Source organism: Bacillus rossius, chromosome 2 (assembly GCF_032445375.1).
Source record: "Bacillus rossius redtenbacheri isolate Brsri chromosome 2, Brsri_v3, whole genome shotgun sequence".
In the NCBI taxonomy this organism is placed as follows: Eukaryota; Metazoa; Arthropoda; class Insecta; order Phasmatodea; family Bacillidae; genus Bacillus; species Bacillus rossius.
The window spans coordinates 94,071,452-94,092,932 of record NC_086331.1 but is presented as its reverse complement, the minus strand read 5'-3'; the positions used below and the strand labels follow the sequence as shown (position 1 = coordinate 94,092,932).

The 21,481-nt window shown below is 33.1% G+C and overlaps 1 protein-coding gene across 1 annotated transcript in view; it reads left to right on the top strand.

The window, feature by feature from the left end:
• LOC134529480 (uncharacterized) overlaps positions 1–21,481 on the top strand; it is a 61,863-nt gene that overhangs the window by 24,189 nt on the left and 16,193 nt on the right. The window contains exons 8-10 of the mRNA XM_063363611.1: positions 6,325–6,502; positions 7,177–7,289; positions 17,560–18,030. The gene's annotated coding sequence lies outside the window, so the exon portion shown is untranslated. The remainder of the gene's footprint in view (positions 1–6,324; positions 6,503–7,176; positions 7,290–17,559; positions 18,031–21,481) is intronic.

Sequence of the window (21,481 nt, the reverse complement as noted above, 5' to 3'; positions counted from 1 at the left end):
TGTATTTTCGGTCCTTATCAAAAACCATATAATTGAAATCGAAATCAGTGTCAGACATTTAGTAGAAGTAATATCGTCGGTCTAATTAGCATACCTCGTAACTCCCTGAAGACAAATTTTACAAGAGAAGCAAAAAACTGAATAACTTTTTTGTTTGTACTTAATATGTGTTTAAATCATCACATACAAGTTAAAACACCCCCTGACGTGTGTCAATAAACTCTGTGTCGGTTTTTAATTATTAAAACTTTTTTTAATGGAGTTACGAGGTTTTACGATCATAAATTCAAATTAAATATGGAGTTACGAGGTTTGATAAGAAATAAATCTTCTAATTGGCGTAAACTTAATATTAATATTAGAATAATTTTGAGATGAATAGTTATAGCATTAAGTTTATTCGTGTATTATAAAAAGTATATATAACAATACAAGGGTTATTTCCAATATTGAACAGTAAGGACAGTATACAATACACAACAGCAATATTGTATAGTACATAAAATCAACATTGACTATGAATTCGTTTGAAATAACATCAATATAAAACTAGCTTTTAATACTGATAAATCAGGCAAAATTACTCCAACAAATTCGAAAAAAAAAAAAAAAAAAAAATTACCCCTCAGAAAATCTACACTTCAGTTTTGAAAAGGAAGGCTATCATAAAATAAGTGATAGTCTGACTCCATAGTTGTTTTCAGGGACTGCAAATGGTCGTATTTAGTTTTCTTTATCTTTAGCCTCTCAGTGTACAGTGCTGGCAAACTATCAAATGGCTTAGTAGTAATGTTCTTTTTGCGAATAGGCAAGTTCTTCCACTCTTCTGTGAAACCCAACTTGTAGGAAATAACCCCATCTGGAGTGTACTTCAAGGCTCTGATGTCGGTAACACATGGATCCCCAGTTATTCTGCCTGGTCTGATAGAGCTATATACTTGAGCATGATCAAATTTTTTAAAAAAACTGTGAGTCAAATAATGAACTTCATATGGATGTGGATTTCTGCGTGCTTCCCTGCAAGTTGCAATTTAGTCAGCTGGAACATTAATCTTCTTGTTTTTCAGCTTATTTTCTATCTTCAAGTGCATGGAGTCTGCCTCCATTTGTGTGTGTCCGACCTCCAAAAACTTTTGCTCTATCGTTACACACTTTGTCACCGATATCTGTAAGAGTGCATTGGCGAGAGTCACATTTCTGTTCTGATAGCAGCAACCATCACTATACAGTATCAATTTGTCGGCATCGTTCCTCAAAGGTAGTTGCGACAAGATGAAGTTGCAAATTACTGTAGCAAACTCATTTGAACCAAGGCCTCCCTCAGTCTCGTTCCACAGATAACAGAAGCCATCTTTGGTTTTCAAATCGAAAAGAGTAAAATTGTGTACTGCTAACTTGGTTTTATAGTACAAACTAGACACATTTGATTTTGGGCACAAAAGTACTGATTGCAAGTCCATTGTATACACATGCTCTTCCTTGGCTTTATCAGATTCTTTCTCCAGTCTTGCTTCCATCTTCTTTTGTAGATGGTGTTTGTGACTTTTTTTATTAAGATTGCCTGTATTAAAGGCTGCACATATGCTGCACTGAACTTTCTTGGGCTTAAATAGACTTAAATTGTTGTCCTCAAAAACTTGCGTGAATATACAAGAAGAGAGAGGTTGAACTCCTTTACTTGTGCACCACTCATCTTTGTATGTTCTGTACAACTGCATTTTGGATGTCCACTTTGGCTCTAAATATAATTTTTTTGACGAAGCTCTGCAATAATGGGACTCGACTTTTGCAAGACTTGATAGAAATTCTTCCAAAGATTTTCTTTCTTGAGCTTTCCGAAGTTTTGGTTCAGCATTGTTGCCCATATTTACACTCGGAATTACTTTACAATCTCTTCTATTTGCAGCTTCTCCAAAAGTTTGTGTTATCTCTTCATTAGGGTTATCTTCATCATCATTATTTGTTCCTTCATTCTGCCAGTTCAGTGCAGTCCATTCCCCAATGCACAAAGTATTTAAAAACATGGTTTTGCAAACTCGTTGTTTGCCATCCAACGTTCTCAAGTAATACTTACAGGAGAATTTCCTCCTGGATTTATTTTCGTCCTTTCTATCTCTAGCTCTCTGAACTGAACTATTCTCAGTAAGAAAGTTCACGAAGAGTTTCTTCTCTCCCCATTCCAATGACCATAAATCTTTAAAAATTTGTTCTCTCACTGCATCTGTAATAGAACAGAACTTCAGAGCATTGTTTTCTTTTCTTACACACTTGCAACGGGGTTTCATTTTACGTTCTTTCTTCTGTACATCATACTTCCATTTTCCACCTTCTGTCAATTTCTTTCCTTTGTATTCTTTCCCCAACTTGCGTGCGTTTTTCCATTTGTTGAAATTCCATGAACTTCCATCAACTTGATGCCACTTCCTTCTTTTACTCTTTGAAGACAGAGATTCATTATTTTCTGCTCGAGATGTTGTTGGCGAAATATTGTTCAGATTGTCTTGTGGGACTTGAGAGATCATAGCTGAAGCCAGGCAATAGCTATGATCATTGTACAAGTTTCGTGGGTTTTCTTTCACTACATTTGCAGTACTGTCATTAGATTCATCACCTGGAAACACTGGTATTACTTCATTCGGTAGCATGTACTCATTTTCATTTGTTGTTAAGATTGGGGAATTATTTGGATCGTTTGTAGCCTCTGGTCCAACTTCTATAAACATTCCTACATCCTGAATGTAGCCAAACCCCGATGGTAGTTCAAAGTCCATTGCATTATGAGTCACCAAGTCCTCGCATTCATTAGTTTCCATTTTATCATGTTGATTACATACCTGCATTGTTTCGTCAGTTGATGAACATGGGTTGCAAATATTTGATAAACTTCTATCTGTATTGACAATTAAAGTGCCAATATCGTAAAGAATGTATGATGTTCTACAAGGAGTACTCATGAGATCCATGCCGAAATCATTCTTGGCTCTTGACATTCTGAAATGAAGAATTGATAGCTAAATCGTATAAAATAGTTTAGACATTACCTCCAAAAACATTTGATATTATGACCTGTATTACAAAAGTTTGAAAAGTATAATTTATTGCAATAAGTGTTTTGTATGCATAAATAACCAATGGACAATACTTAAAGTGTGAGATAATAATAAAATTTACCTGTTCCATACGTACAAACAATATCGAAACCAGAATAATATTTTTAAAACAATTAATAGACAGTCTAACAATAACACTGTGTTTGTTTACTAACAAAATGGAGTTACGAGGTATGCTAATATGCAGGAAATCCGACAGCTGGAGATAAGAGGTTTTCTGAAAATATAATTGTAGCCCATAGGGATTGTTTATTGTTATGATCTTTGGAATGGTCGTACAACACATAACTGAGTATATAGTAGTACCAAAAACCAATTTTTGACAAAACGTGGAGTTACGAGGTTTGCTAATTAGACCGACGATATGTTTTGCTCTTACCAGTTTCGAACCAAGGACGGGAATCGATCTAACCAATCAGTATTCTAATAAGTTAATTTTTTCTGTTTAATTTTGAACTTTTTTTCATTAAAATCAGATAATAAATAAATATTTTCAAGATGGTGTCCGTAAAGGTAATTGATCAGTGGTGACATAATTAAAAATGTCGGGTGTGGTGTAAGATGTTTTTATTACTTTTTATTGAGCATTTACTGGTTTACTGTTGCCGGAAATCGAACCAAGGACCGAATTCGTTTAAGTAACTAAACATTTGAAATAGGCAATTTTTTTTAAATATATTTTTTTTTAATTTTCCCGATTTTCTAGCATGAAAATTACGGTTTTCCAAGATGGTGGCCGTAACGAAAAGTGCAACGGTCTAGAATCCAATATGTTGGGCGTAACAAAAAGTGTAAGTTAACCATTATAACATAATCAACCAAGATGGCGGTCATAACGAAACATGCATCACTTATATCATCCACGATGGCGGCCATTACGATTAGTGAAACGGTGGTTTTTAAATAGTATTATATTAAATTTGAATTAATAATTTTTTTTATAAATTTTGGAATTTTTTTATTAAAATCGGATAATAATTACTGTTTTTCAAGATGGTGGACTTGACGTCATACTATATGACGCTATATATATCTCTTGGTATAAGTGGTGGGAGGTCAGTCTGCCTGTGGCTTCCATGGAGGAAGGACCTGATGTAATTTTTTTTTATTTTTGACCTCGTCGGGTTTGAACCGAGGACTCCGAGCTCCATGGCATAGATGTACATTAATTTTTTTTCAATATTTTTTATTAAACTTGTATTATTAAATTCGACTAATTTTTTTATGAATTTTAAATTTTTTTCTGATTTTCTAACATAAAAATTATGGATTTTCAAAATGGCGGCAAAAACGGAAATTGCAACGGTGATGTCATAATTCAAAATGGCGGTCATGGTATCCTAATTCCTAGAAATGGCTTATCGGAGGCTTTAGACATGGATTATTAATCTGTTTTTAAGAATTTGTGATCTTTCTAAGGCAAAATGACTTTTGAGGTTTTCGAAATCCTAATTTTCGAATTGTGGAATTTTTCGAGAATTTTTGTAGGAAATATTTTCCAAAAAAAATGGAAATGTTGACGATGTTTGGCGAGTTTTGGGAAAATTTTGGCAAATTGTGGAGAATTTTGGGTTAATTTTGGCTGATGTTGGCTCATTTTCAAGGTCAAAGGTCAATGTCAAAGGTCAAGGTCATCCAAGATGGCCGCCGTGACGTCACAATCCAAGATGGTGGTCGGCACCAGGCACCTCGCGCCAGCGCCATGTCCGTGGAGGAACAAAACTATACTACTCTGGTAGCAATCAATTCATCTAACATCACTGAAGTTTGGAAACAATGTCTTTTTCCCAAAATGTTATATCCTTGTTTTATTTTTTCTGTGTGAAGGGCTTCATTTGAATCTGACATAACAACAAAATAACAAACATTTTATCCTGTAATATTGAGTTCGCCTTGTACTTGATAATAGTAGTAATTATGTCAGTAAAGTTGCCTTGCGCAAGCCTTCTTGGTAGTCTTTAGGCGATGATCTTTTTTTTTTCCATTGTAGCCAAATTTTGAGATTAAGGTTTATTTAGGCTAATTACACTCCACAAATTCTTATGCGAATAGCGAACATATTTTCTAATAAATAAATAATAACTCGATGAATTAGTAACTTCTCGCAACATAACACTGTATTCAAAAGTATTTAAATTCACTAAAATCTTACTCTTAGCACTGAAATGAGTTTTCCGTGAATCACTGCTTGATACTCATTCGTTCTTCGGTTCTCGTCAGCTGTGAACAGAACGGGCGAAAGAAAATACTAATTAATTTTACCTGGCATTTCAAAATTCTTAAATTTGTTACGATTTTGACAGCCAAGGAACATTAAATGAGTTTTTGTGATAGAAATGCAAACCATATCATGAAGTAGCCAGTGGCATTGCAGTTAAACCTAAAAAAATTCAGTTCTGTAATAAATTAAATTCTCCTTATTTGTACAACCCAAAAACGTTAAAATTGTAACTTTGGCAGCTAATTATGCAAAAATTACGCGCTGTATATTTTTTTCATTTTGTGAAAGTTAAACAATTGAAAAAGTATAAAAGTTGATCAGTGATTAATATAAATATAAAATCATGACCTGAAATGGGAGGCTCTCCCTTAACAGCGCAGTGTCGTCCGCTACCTGCCGTGTCATCCTTCGGTCAATAACACTCCCTGCCCATTCTAGTGAGCGAAAACAGAAACGGTGTTTAACATTGCGGCAAGCGGAACACAGTTATTTTTAACACGGTGAAGAAAATGACTATAATAATGAAAACCACAATACATCTAAGTAATCCGTAAAACATTTGTTTACCTGTTAGCATACAATATTTGAAGTATTTCTTCTGCTTTGCGTTTTTAACTATCATACATAAATAAAACGTTTTCTTTTAATTAATTACACTGACTGTTTTGGTTCATACTCTAGTACCTTTTTTGTTAAAAATTATTTAATTAAATTAGTTTCAGCTTTACATGCTAGAGCAAAGCTAAGTCTTTTAATAAGCTGCAATAGAAGATTTCACATTTTGAAATAGGTTAACAGTGAACTATTGCAATGAGATAATTTTTTTTTAGAATGCCTGAACTGCGCCCTTAATACAGTTAGTGGTATTCAGAAAAGAGTCAGATATGGCCTAAGGTGTTTCAAGGTGACATAATTTGTTTTAGAGAAACGTCAAATAATGTTCAGAAAAAATATATTTAGAAACTGTTTTTAATGAACATTCTGTTTTAACAGGAAGGACCAGTGCTGCTCAAAAATAATTCGCGCAGAATAACTCATTGCTCTTGGTCACCAACTGAACCTGAGGTTTTCCAGGTATCTTATATTGATGGCACGATTGAAGTGTGGAACTTGCTGTCAAGTTGTGAAGTACCTCTGTTTTGCCAAGATTTATCAGGAAATTTAATAACTGGTTGGTAATGCATATTTGTTTATTTTAAATTTAAATTTAAACATATCATTATATAGACTATTGTTTATTGGTCATGTAGGAGATAGCCTACTAGACTTGCATTTTGGTATGCCAATGATTTGGCGAGATAAAAGACATACATGCTTATCGAGCACTTAAAACTTAATCAACGAACTCTTTTATTATCTAAGGGAGATTAATGTAAGTTAAGGTCCAAATATTTTCATGTAAAAAATATGACTGCAAAATGAACGCTTTCTTATTGTAAGAGTATAGAAAATTTTCAGACAACCATTAAAAGCTTATTCATACTTAATTAAAGTTTATAACTTTATCTTGTTGCAAGTCAGTTTAGAGAGAACTCTTTCAACTTCCTGCAAAGTTTTCCACTCGCTGTGTTATGCTTGCGGTAAGCTAATTGTCAACTGTTGGCAAGATTGTACCAATCTTGAAGTAATTTTGACTTGATATCTAGGTTGCAGATGTATTTTTCTAAATTGGTTGTTAGCTACGATTCTTGGTGAATTTCAATGCATTTACTAAATATGTTTCTTCCCGGTTCCTAGCCTATTATATTAAGCTGTTGAAAAGTCCTTAAGTAAATAAGAATTCATAACCTATTTATTCTGTTTTCTTACATTTGGAAAAATGTTTAATCATTTTTTTTTTTGCAGGTGTATATCCTACTAGATTGACAGACACTCAAAACATTTTGGGTGTCGCCTGTTCCAATGGTGGTTTTCGTACTTTTTGTTTTCCAAGTGGGAACTTATGTCAGGAAATCAAGGTAATCAAAACTAATTATCAAAAGTTACCTGAAATAAAAATGTTTAAAGAATTTAAATTGATAAATCACATTACAGGTTGTTCAGTATATGCATTCGAATTTTATAATTTTAGTGCGGTTATTTAAATATTTTTTAATTACTTTATGTAGCAAAGTAACATTTTTACTTCGTTTACTTTTTAACTCCTTTTATTTCCAATGTAAGTATGACTATATATTCAGGAAAATACTGCAAGTTTATACTGCAAAGCTAATGAAGTAGTGCCAAAACTAATACATATAATTGTTTCAAAACAGACTGCAACTTTGTCTAAATACATATTTAATTAGGCATTGTTATTGTGCCCTTAAAAAAATTATTTAGAATTTTGTGACTATTTATATTGTAGTGGAATTATTTGATATTTTTAGTTAAATTAATTTAAGTCCCATATTTTTTTAATTGCTATTCGGACGTGAGCATAAAAAATTTTTTGCAAACAAAAATTTAAATTAATTGATTTGCACAAAGGTAGATTAATCATATTACATGTTTAACATTATAAAGCTATGATTTGGTACAAGTATATTATTGAAAAATTTTAGCATTATAAAATAAAAGCATATTTTAAAATTAAGATTTATGCATATCATGCTGTAACTTAAACTAATGGCGTTGTGTGAATTCATACTTTGAGAAGCATTATCTTACTACCGAACCTGAATTTCTGTGTGGAAAATGCTTTGAGAAACGAGACCATAATAGGCAATAATACATATTTTTTAAACATAAATACACCAAAGGAACTAGCATACAGTATGGCAGAATCTTTAAATGTGTGCATAATAATAACACAAAATTTTGCATGGACGCTAGATAGTCCGTGGAATTGTAATGTCATTCACGAATGTGGCTGTATCAAGGAAGCAATAACCTTAGAACAGTGATCTGGTTAATGCACGTCATGATGACGTCATGCCTGAGGCTAGAGGGTTTCAGAATCAAGACATCGAAACTAACGTACAATGTAACAACTGCTTGAGTTTAAATTACGTGTTTGTGTCAACATGTGATGCTCTTCTTTATTATTACATTTTTGTAATTTTTCTCATGCATTGAACTGACAAAAACGAACTTTTATAAGCAATCAATTCTCTATGTTTGTAAACCAAAGCTCCGGAGCTACTAAGCTGCGCGTCAATAGTGGCTTCTTTATTCTCTCCAATGCAAGCATTTGTAAAGCTTGTTCAATTTTTCATCCACACTTTGGCGACACATTGCATGATAAATTACAGTACGGGTACATGCAATAAAGGTGGTATTATACTGAAAAATCCATTACCTAGAAAATTGCGTTGCCACAAACATCAGCTAAGGTCTCCAGCTAGTAGCAGCGGGAGATATATTCAATTACAAAAATTTTTTTAAAAATAAAACTATACATCAAACGTTGGTTCAAAAAAAAGTAAAGTCAAAATATATTCACTTACTCCTCCCAAGGCATAAAATTTAATACAAACCCATCAACCAAAAATTAAGTCAAGACATTTTATCAGTCCAATACAATGTAAATATTAAATTGTAAAAACTACCGTGGATCAATGAAATTTGACTGAAAAACTTAAATTACCTTCAGTTAAAATCTGTTTCGGCCACTTTAAAAAAATTCTGAGTTAAATTCCTTTTATTTGCACTAATATAACTATTTCAATTTGAAAGCGTAAAACATGCTCATTGTTTAACTTTTATCCTATTGTTTTATTAATTGTTTTACAATGCTAAAGCAAACGAAGAGTTTAATTTCAACATTTTTTTTATCATACAACATACAGTGCCTTTATCGAGCATATTTTTTTTGATGATTGTTACCTACTTACCGGTACTTTAATACAAAATTTTCTAATCCAGTTTTACGTAATGCTTTAACAGTTTACTGCCACAGATATTAAAAAATTCGGTAACGTTAAAGACGTAAGTGTTTATTCAGGTAATATGACTTGCTGCGGTCGCTTGTTTAGTGTGTAAATGTGATGTGATCCGTCACCCCTTACCCCAATTTATAATTTCAGGATTTACAGGATTTCCACCAATGCCATCCTAGGGGAAATCTCATTGTAGTTTGTCGAACATGCAAGTTGAGACGCTCCGGTCAAATATTCTCAGCAAGCGTCCGAAAAAGGAGAATATTGAGTTTAAACTGAATGTCTAGCCTCGAAAAGTGTATCCGAACAGTATGTAAGATAAATCGGGGTGTTAAGAGTACTCATGGTTGTAGTATCCCAAATTATTTTATTTCTAACATTTCGTGTTAGTGAACATTATTTTAATTAAATTCGTAATAAAACAATATTTTATTGTTAAAAGAGGTTTTTTCTACTAAAACATTCTTATTTAATGGTTTGTATGACATCGAAGGCAAATTTTTATGTCATTCCATGAACTGAAAACATGACATATTGTGATATACCGTTTTGAATTAACCGCTCATATGTAACCTTCGTCTTAAATCATTTTATTTTTAGTAAATAATTTATTTAATCAATAAAAATTATGTTTACCCAAAACCCTGAAAAATTAAGGTTTCTATGTTTTTGGGGAACCTTACGTTGATGGATTTGTGAAATATATACTATGAATAAAAAAAATTTAAGATGAAGGCCACACACAAACGGTTAATCTGAAACATTATATCACGAGATTTCATGCTTTCAGTACATGCTAGCTATGACCGACATAAAAATTTGCCTTTCAGTTCATAAAAACCATTAATTAAGGACGTTTTTAGTAAAAATTGTATTTTTTAACAATTTAAATTGTTTGTACTATAAATTAAATTAAAATAGTGTGCAAAAACACGAAATATTTTCAGCAAAATAATTTATGAAACTCCTCTTTACAGTGTGGCTGCAATTAAATTGATAAACAGACATTTATTGCTTGTTTGGGCATTAATGAATCCTCAAACGAAATACAATAAATATCGTTTTCTCTAAACTACAATTCATTACTCTAAATATACATAAAAATATTCACCCGAAAGTTTATAAACAAACGTCAAGTAAAATAACAAAAACCAATATATTATGGTGCTAATAGAATAAATTTTTGTCACTGAAAAAAGCGTAAAACATCTAAATCGTCATTAAAATTTGAAACACATTTATTAACATACTAAATAAAATTGTGTTCATCAAATTATTTGGCAATTCGTGGTAAAACACTTAAAATATGTGTGCATTAAACAACATATTGTTGAGAGTAAACAAACAACCACAACTAAAACATTACATATTATTCTTTAACGTTTATTGGTTCAGAAGAAAATTATGAACAAATAAAAACAATAAGTATCGCTTATTATTATTTTTGTAATTTCTAAGGCCAAGATTTTACGTGTTATATTTTAACGAGTTTAGTTGTACAAATTTATACTTAGTTCTCATTATTATATACTTTTATGATAGCTGTCTAAATGTCACTAGCATCGTGCATTATTAATATATTTAATTACTCAAATTGTGGCACATATTATATTTCGTGTACCCAAACGATAAGTCATCTTGTTGGAACTACTAAAGCAGTGGTAAAAATAGATTTGACGAATTGAGTGTTTTTAATTTAAATTTGGTTCTGACGAATTTTAAAATATAATTTTAACTTATTTTAGTATTGTATTATTACAAAACTATTATTTTAAATAAAAATTAATATCAAATGTGGGTAGCCTAAAATACTTATAGTACTTATTTATTTTCTTGTGAAGTTTGTCTGCAGGCCTCCCATGCCTGTATTATATCAGATATAGATAGCTCTAATTTACTTCACTGATAGTTAAGAGATTTAATTAAACATTTTATGTTCTTTTCTTTTCCTTTGAAATAAGAAAACATACATAGAAACTAAATAATATTTTTGTACGTATTTAAAAATTATTAAAGGTTTTGTTAGAAAAAGCCTAAAATATAGCATAATGAATAAAATTTTATATTTTATAAGCAAATTTTGCTGTTTTTGGTGAATTTAATTGCTTTTTATGTTTTACTTTGCAATTTGGTGTTTTGTAGTGTATTTCCTGCAATTTCGGTGTATTTTTTTAAATCGAAATTTACCATATTATATTGCCTCAAAATAACACATTAGAAATAAATATTTGCAATAAAAAATTATTTACTTTACTTATGCTAATATTCTTTTATCAAACTGTTTGCTATAGAGATATGATTTTTTTTATGATAAATCTTATCTTAATTCCTGTTCACACCCTTAAGAAACGAAATCCGGAAAACTTAAAAAATACAATTTGTAACTCTATAAGATTGTTACGCAGTTTCGCACTGCGTAACTGTACGACTACCAGACAGCGCCCCTGGCTATCTGATGGATACCACCCGCAGCACAGGGGCGCGCAATGTTCGATTTCTGCGCGCCGGACGACAATACATCGGGGCCGCTCGGGCCGCTTCGACTCCGCCCGGTTTCGCGGGCTTCGTCCGGAACAACCAACGATGACGTACTTCCGCCGGCGGGTATCCAGACTGTTCCTCGGTCGGGCCCCGGCGGACTATATAAACCGGCCCAGCCAACGCTTCTACGGGCAGTCTCCGACTGGCCCAGCAGCATGAACCTGCAGTGACTACCATCTACACCACCGGCCCTCGTGGACTGTAATATTTCTACTGGGTTGAACAATCTTGCAGAGTCCCTTACGGACTTAGATTCTGACGACGGCTCTTACCGTTTTCTTCCTGAAGCGGTTGCAACGTCGTCGGGCAGCGTGACGGAGGAGGCTCTGCCACCAGCCGGTGGTGTAGATGGTAGTCACTGCAGGTTCATGCTGCTGGGCCAGTCGGAGCGTTGGCTGGGCCGGTTTATATAGTCCGCCGGGGCCCGACCGAGGAACAGTCTGGATACCCGCCGGCGGAAGTACGTCATCGTTGGTTGTTCCGGACGAAGCCCGCGAAACCGGGCGGAGTCGAAGCGGCCCGAGCGGCCCCGATGTATTGTCGTCCGGCGCGCAGAAATCGAACATTGCGCGCCCCTGTGCTGCGGGTGGTATCCATCAGATAGCCAGGGGCGCTGTCTGGTAGTCGTACAGTTACGCAGTGCGAAACTGCGTAAAAAATCTCCACAGGGCGGTGATCGAAAACTCCGACTTTCGATAGGCACCATGAAGAGGTGGCCAGCCACTCCACAAGAACCACTCTCAAGTCTAAGTTACGATTAGGTTACATTCAGGTAAAAAACAACAACATGGAAGCATGTTTGAACACATGTTGACAACACTTTAAATTTCACACCATTTAAATAAATTAGACATTTCCATAATCGATAATATTTCAACATAACCTCTCAACATCACGTCCAGTAGTTTTAGTCGTCATTAATTCTCGCCATGAAAGTTTGGGGCAAGCATTGCGCCAGTGACCTTTCTGCCACATTCAAAACATACTGCCTTCTGAAACACCTTATCAGGAGGCCTATAATTATGTTTCCCTCGAGCATTCTTACTATAAGAATCTCTACGATATAAACATGACTGCGTCTCATGGTTCCCTTTACCACAAGTAGCGCACCTTATTTTCCTAGACCCGTCTACAGCCTCAATTTCCCGTTTCGAGACACGAGTCCGTCTTTCAGCTAAATAAAAAAACGACCTTTAACTCATCTAATGATAGTGGCTTCTGAACTAGGCAATGCGTACGAACTTGTGTACACAAATTATCTAGGATCATTTCCACTAACTCTTGTTCACTATAGGGATTCCCAAGTATCCTACATACTTCGTGATATCAGTGACGAAGGCAAGGGCAGATTCGTTTTCCCCTTGAGCTCTACACAGGAATTTGTCACATAAATGCTCTCGCGTTTTTATATTAGTGGTAAACTTAATCATCTCCTGTTTTACTATTTGTTACGCAGTTTCGCACTGCGTAACTGTACGACTACCAGACAGCGCCCCTGGCTATCTGATGGATACCACCCGCAGCACAGGGGCGCGGTCTGGTAGTCTTACAGTTTCGCACTGCGTAACAAGATTAATGTCAATTCTTAATTTATACCTCTTAGATTTATTAGATTCGCAAATATTCTTTTTTTTCCTTTATAAACCAAACTTTACCCTTTTACACTCCCTTAGGGGCGTAATCTTACACAAAATTAAATAAAAAATTTCATTCTTAATAATTTTACCATTTATTTCCAACATACTTAATTAGTTCCGAATAAATGATTTTTTTAATAGATTTAATTATTTAATAAATTTACTCCTATTAAAAGACGAATTTTAATAAACCAAAAATAAGCATTACATTACTCTAGATGCAAGAATTTTAGTTTCTAACTTCTTATTCTACTTGAATATGAGGTCCCAGTTTATTTTATTTTAAAAACATACCTACCTCTTTTACCAACATAATGGTTTGAATTTTGCAAACTGGTAAAATTGTTATTTGGTAACCAAAAAAAAAATATTAAGCTTAATTTAATTCAAAGATATAATTATTAATAATAAAACCATACTTAATCAATTCAAACCTTAGAGGTTGTATTTTGCAAAATTGTAAAATTGTGGTAGGTAAATTAGTTACGTTTATTATTTGCCCTTTGAAACGTTTGTATTACTTGTTTAGCTTAGGAGATATAATTGATTATCTTCAATTAATATTTAAAAAATTTCACACTTGAGAGGTAATTTTTACAAAATGGTAAAATTGTGGTTGATAGTTTTCTTAGGTTTATTATTGGTATAAAATAATTTATTGTAATTAAATTTATTTGGAGATATAAATATTAATTTTAAAACCATATTTATCTTGTTAACATCTTAGGGGTGCATATCGCAAACCATAAAAAGTGTGGTTAATAATTTTCGTATGTTTATAATTGGTATCCTGTATATATAATTACTTTTATTAAATTCGGTTATATTATTATTTATTTTAAAAACCTACTTACCCCGTTTTCACACCTTAGGGGTTGAATTTCGTAAAATATAGAAATTGTGGTTAGTAGTTTTTATCTGTTTATTACTGGTATCCAATACAATTTATAACGATGGATTAAATTCTTAAAATAAATTTTAAAAAAATTAATATTTGGAGTTTTAATTTTACATAGTATAAAAATTGTGGTTGTTACTATTCATATGCTTATTAATTGTATCCAAAATCATTCGCTACCTTTAAATTAATTCTAAATTATAAATATTAACCTTAAAAGCATACATACCTCTTTATTACCCCTTAGGGGTTGAATTCGCATAATATAAAAATATATTTCTGGTTATTTATTTTCTTTGTTTATTATTGGTACCCAGAATCATTTAATTGGCGTATATAATTCGAAGATATAGGCCCTAATATTTATTCTTTAAAATATACTTACACCTTTTCCACCCCTTAAAGTTTGAATTTTACAAAATATTAAAACAATTATTTTTAGCTTTCGTATGTTCATTATTGGTAGTCATTATTATTTAAAAATGTTAATTAAATTCAGAGATATAATTAGTATCAGTAGTACAAGAAAGTATTTTCTGCGACTGGTGCTCTGACGTCACGGCGGCCAACTTGGATGACCTTGAATGACCTTATTCTTAGAATAAGACTGAAAATTCCTAGATATGTCCTTATTTTGAGGGGAAAATTCCCTTTATTATAGAAAATTGTTGCTCAAAATTTCAAATAATTCGAAGTTCGAAATGTCTCAAAATGCCACCATTTGAAAAAACCAAAATTCATAAAAAAAAGCTTTAGACTCTTAAAAGCTAGCCAGCCTACGCTGCCAAGGTTCCTTGACCTTGATCGTACACTTGAAATTCTTTATGTTGACTAAATAATTCTAAAAAATTTACAAAAATATAAAAAAAGTGTTTCCTTCAAATTTTTAGTTACTCAATTTATCCCAGTCCTCGATTCGATTCCCGGCGAGAGTAAACATGTAATTTATTAATAAAAAATAAAAAAACCTTAATTTAAATTTAAATAAATATTTAAAAAAGTATTGCTAACACCACACCTGCTATATTGGATTATAGTACAATCCGCCATCTTGTCGGTCGTCTTGGCCACCATCTTGAAAATACGTAAGTATTATTCAATTTTAACGGGAAAATTTTTTTAATGTGATAAAAAGATTAATTACGAATTCTAATAAAAACATACTGAAGTACTTAGTTCTAACCCCTTCCCCCTGTTTCACCCAAAATGGTTTGTTTTTCGCAAAATTTAAATTTTTTTGTTTGATATTTTTGTATGGTAAATATTGATACCGAATATCTTTTAATTGGTTTGATTAGTTTTAGAGACATAATTATTGATCTTTAAACTATATTTACCCATTTTTCACCCACTTTAGAGTGAAATTCCATCATTATATAAAACCTTTTTTTTTTCAGTTAGCTAACGACCTTTCTAATAAAAATTTTTTATCAAAATAGGTTTAGTAGTTTTTGCTTGATTCTCGAACAAACAAAAAAATACAGACAAACAGACAGTTCCAGTTTTATCTTTTATAATAGTATAGATACAATATTTAATTTACTACTTGTGCATAATATGTACATGAAAAGGTACGTAAGAATTTTAAGTACAATAATGTTTTGATATCGCTCATAAGTAAAGCGCGACTATTATTCAAAAATCACTACTCCATTTAATAAACAGGTGTTTTAAGTTTTAGATTTAATAATGTAAATATTGTAATATATTTTTATTGTTTAATTATGTCTGGGTTTATAAAAGTGATTTTAAATGACTTAATAACTAACACCAATTAAATATTAAAAAGCATAAATTTTTTGTAACAAAATATTACGATTGATTTTATAATATCCAGCTAGTCGGTACTAATTATAAAGTTCAAATGTGCGACTCAACGAAACATTTTTGGAACTGCTGGCTGTTTTAACAAGTTTGAGTGAAGACAATTTTGTAAATAATTTTTGTATTCTTAACTAAATTAATTTAGCCATATACAATACACACTTTCGTTAATAATCAATGTTGCCAGACAATAATATGTAATGCATTTATTTATTTTTAGTGAATTTATAAATTATGAGAATTTTATGGTTAAAAAATTTTGTAACGATATTTTATTTACTTATTTTGTTAAATATTCAAACGTGCGGAACATGAGGCTATTGGTATTTGTTAATGTTAAATAAATGAACACACTTCGAGAATAATACATGGTTTGAAGAATGAACCTTATTAAACAAGTACTAATAAAATCAGTTTAGTAGCCGCGGCAAAATATTTTTGGCAACAAAACAAAAATGTAGTCTATATGGAGTGGCTTATTAGTGACAGAAAACATTTGTCAGCAATAAATGGTTTTATCAAGACCCCAAAATTATTTTCTGGTCAACATAATACATTATAGGGTATGTATTGACAAAATAATGTGTGTCGATCATTAAACGGTTTTTTTTTCTTAGTACTATCTCTCCAACGATAATAAGCTGGGTTGGAAGTTCTACAGTGCTGTTACTGAAACACATGGAATTGTTGTATACTATGTTTATTTTTACAGACCATTCATTTTCTAAATGACTTTGTTTACTGATAACTCGTAAATCTATTATGTAATAGTTATGTCATTTCTTTGCTTATTTTTCTTGGTGCACAAACATAACTGTATTTGGAAAATATAGAGAGAGCTCAAATGATGCAAGCGCTCATTGCCTATGATATAAAATTCAGTAAACTGTTTTTTTTACTATAACAGAGCAAGAGTCCTTATGTTAATTTTTATGAAATGATATCTGGTTTGTTCTTTGTTATTTATTTTCATAATATGAAGCATATCTGTATTTGGTCTAAGATTTTGCAGATCGTTTAAAAAGTAAAAGTTATACTTGGTACAACAAGACTACGCACAAAGCGAAATAAATAAATGTGGAAAGAGGTGACTATTTTAAATAATTATTTTTATTTTTGGGAATGCATGGTCAGTTAATGTTGGTCAGCATCTCCTACTAGTATGATCCACGGATCCTTTTCAAATGCACCGAAAACTATAGATATTTATAGCACTCAAATAGTTGATGTAGGTTTTATCTTACCATCACTACGCTGTGGTTAGATTCATTTCACCTCATTACACATTCATGACTGGCAGGTCAGTCGCATATCCATTGTTGAGTTTGGCCAGCGACTCAAGTTCAGCTTAAACTCCTCGTATCCTAACTGTTTTGAAGCTGCTTCATCACGGAAGCAATGAGGGTCTGTAAAAATCTAAGTCACCGCTTGTGTGCAGCATGAAGGTGACTTCAGCTTTTGTTCGCAGGTAAAGGCTCTTTTAGAATTCCTCCAAAAACAAGCAATATGCCTCAGTGGATTCGGCAGAGCATATGGCGAACTTACAGAGCGCGACAGAGCCTCATCAAGTGTTACATCTAAATCTAAGGTGACGGATCTGCCAGTGAAAGAAGAAGAGCGTGATAGATTAAGATCCAGTATCATTCAACAAATCAAACCAAAACAGACAATTGTCAAACGAATCAAGAAACCTAAAGTGTTTGTGGCAAAAGACTACAGAAATAGACAATTATGGATTGAAAGACAAGAAAAATATATGGCGAGCCAACTTCTGGACAAGAAAAAGCTTAACCAAAGACAAATCCTGTCAGATCAGGAACTTTTCTTTCAACATGTCAGACAAAGACAACTAAAATTTAAACGGTTGGATGAATTAACAAGAGATAAGTGTAAGATACTGCAAGAAGAAGAATGCAAAATTTTTCCATCATGTTCACGTGTAAGTAAATAATAACAATAAACATATTTACTTATATATAAGATCTCAACGCTGGATTAACAACCTACAAGTAGCGTACGAACGTATAAATGCTGAAACTTTGGTAGTTCATGCTGTAATTAAAAATCCACGGGAGTAATGAATAAATATAGGGGGAGTCAAGCGCAGAATGCAGGCTGTGGATTGTGGATGGTTTCAATAAATGACAGCATTATTGGGTTCTAGAACTTTCTGCCTTTTTAAATTATGACATCACGTACACAATATGTAAAATCCATAATTTTTATCAAAAAATCACAACGTTGTTTAGAATTTATAAAAAAATTTAATTACAATTTTAATAAAATTTTAATAAAAACTCACTTATGTCTTGGAACTTGGAGTCCTGAGTTAAAATCCCAGAATGCTGAATAGATTAAAAATGGCGATGGTCCTTCCTCCATGGAGGCTACCAGCACCAGATAGTCAGTTATCGTAGCATCCGTCATATCGTCGTTAACTTGACTGTCATATTGAAAATTTTTAATAATCAACCAAAAATCAGAAATAAGTACAAAATTAGTCAATAAATTACCTATTAATATCTCGATTAATTCAATTGGTTGTTGTCCATGGTTTTATCATCGGACGATGCAAAATAAGTAATTATTGCTTAAACATACTTATTTAAGTAGATATCTAATTTTTACATTTTTCCATTAAAGTCAAAGTCCCAGGTTCAATGAAAAAAAACATTATTTATTACAGAAAATCTATATTACTACAAGTACAAACAAGCAAATAACTAAAGTCTTTAGTAACTCTCGATTCCTTCGGTCTTCCTGGTATGTGAAGTGATCCCTTATATGTCTTCATATGTTTTTTTCAAGGCAATTTCACACGACAGTCTGTCACTACACACGTCACAAAGATGAGAGTTCTATATTTAATTTAATGGGCAGTGATATATTTTATGATACTTTGCACTGAAAATGTGCTTAAAAATCTTGCCACAGAATATACATTTTGGTCCTATTGAATGTGCAGCCCATGCTTCACAATTATTGATTTGCCTTTTCAAGTTTCTATAAAGTGTGAACCTAACGACTACACCTTATGCACTGATATTTAACACTTTTAGAGTTTTTAATACAGTTGTGTATTACACACTCGCGTATCTTTAGGTTTTTGACGTTGTTGCAGTAGGCACAGTTGGGTGATGGAACACCGACAGTTGTTGCTTCCTTGGTTATCGTTTTCAGTGCTGCTGATGAAACTATCTGATTAATTCTCCAGTACTGTTGAGATAGTAGGTAATTTAGGAGCTGCTACATGCGAGATATCCATCGCAGACACCAGGATTTCTGTTGATGATGGAGTTGACATTATAGTTAGTTGTTGTACATGATAGATCAGGCTGGGCTGAAGAACATTCAAATGCTGTTGATATAGGTGTCTTCGAGGTCTTCGTCGTTAATGATACTGCAGGTAACAAGTCCGAGTAAGGAATAACACTGTTGAATAACTGTCAACAGATTCTGTCCTCGTTTTTCCAAGTCAAAGAATAACTGCCAAACACACCCAAGGCAAGATACTTATATATTCATACGCAATAGTCGTGTGACACTTTGTACCCAATAAAATTTCAGTTTGTAGCTATATAGTATTTGTAATGGACTGTCAAATAGTTGCGATGTCGATAGTGAGCCACACCGGTCACATTGGGTGATCTAATGGACAGTTTCAGTCTTTAGTCTAACATGGCACACATGGGTAAAGATTTTTGCCACATAATTTACAATCGGGTACTTGCTTGTGTGTAAGTGTGCCTGAATTGGGCCACATGCAGATTACATAATTTAATTTAAAGCTATCTCGTCATCTATTAGACGCTGAGTTAAAATACTTTCCACAGTTCCAACACTGGTGCGTCAAACTTGTTAATTATTTTCCATCGATCATAGGTGTCACTGAATCTGCTGGTTTGAATACTGTTGCAGAAGACACTGCACAATTCTCAACCAAAGGAACTGTGCCATTCGATGTCTTTTCTTCTGGAAAAACCACACCCATTAAAGTCTCCTGCATTGCTGTAAGAGTAGGTGCAGCCGCCATTGAGATCTCTGCAGATGTTGGCACCGTTGTCATCGGGATCTGTGCCGATGTCGGCATCGCTCTCATCAGGGCCCCTGACAGTGATGGTACACCATCCAACTAACTTCCTGTATAAGTACTATTGAGAGACGATCCTCAAAACATCACAGCTAGAGGAGGGCAGATGGTACCATCGTCTGGGGACCACTTATACGCTAACAATCGCTGATATAATATGAAAATCTAAATAACGACTATTTGGTTTTAATTTTAATTTATTTGTGGGATACTTAATATACTAGAAACAAAACACACGTAGTTCCCAATTTACAAATTTATTAGAACAAATACACAAGTCATGCATACATTTTAGGTTCAGGCATTAAGCAAATTTGTAAGTAAAGTGCAATTTATTCTGTTCGAGTCAGTAACATAAATTATGTAACGCAGATTCGGCAGTAGTAAATCAACAAAAGTGTTTTTCTCTTGGCGGTATGGAATTTTTCCTTCGCCCTATTCCAGGCCATGGTAATATTTGTATAACCATTCGTTGTATTGCTCGCTTTTTTAGTCCAGTAGTTTCTAAGGATATGGTGCCCGCAAGGTGTGCGATCGAGTCCAGCCATCATCTTCGTAGGTGATGGCACTCTCTTTGAGCACAAATTTGTTGTGGCTCTGGAAACCTTGAAGGTTGCAGTACATCTTGACACTAGCAATGCTCGGTCGTAATTATGTTAAAATCTCAAATGCACTGGTATTTGTGAGTGAATTTATAATGCTTGTCTCGACAATTGTACAATGCAAGTCAATCGTGAAGTATCAGACATAAAACATAAGTTTTGTTTAGAATTTTTCCGCTCGACGATATCGTGATCTTACAGTCAATGATGTTTGAATTTATTCGATCATCCTGTTTGGAAATGTCAAACACAATTAGCAGAGCCTTGTTCTTGAACAGTAGGGACTTTATATCGGTGACTGTACACGAACATAGTATGCTTTCTGGAACTTGGCATATATTTGATATGCAAAACGTAGGTAATATTCCTTTTTCAAAGTTCATGTTGATGTCCAGGTGCGGGTAGCTTTCGCTATTTTTGAAAATATGTTTGCCTTATGTATTTGGCAGTTATCGAACATGGAGCAGCTCACTCCTGCATTGAGGTGTCTCCCAGTATGATGCCCGACGATGATGTATTTTGTCTATCCATAGTAAAGATGGACTTTACTATCCAATTGATACGCTGGATTTGAGGCAAGATAGTACATGTTTCCAGGCATCAGGATTGGAATGGTATGAAAATGTTCTTGCCATTTGTTATATTCTTCAGCATCTTTATATGATACACTGTGCTCACTTGTATGTGAGGCAGCAGTC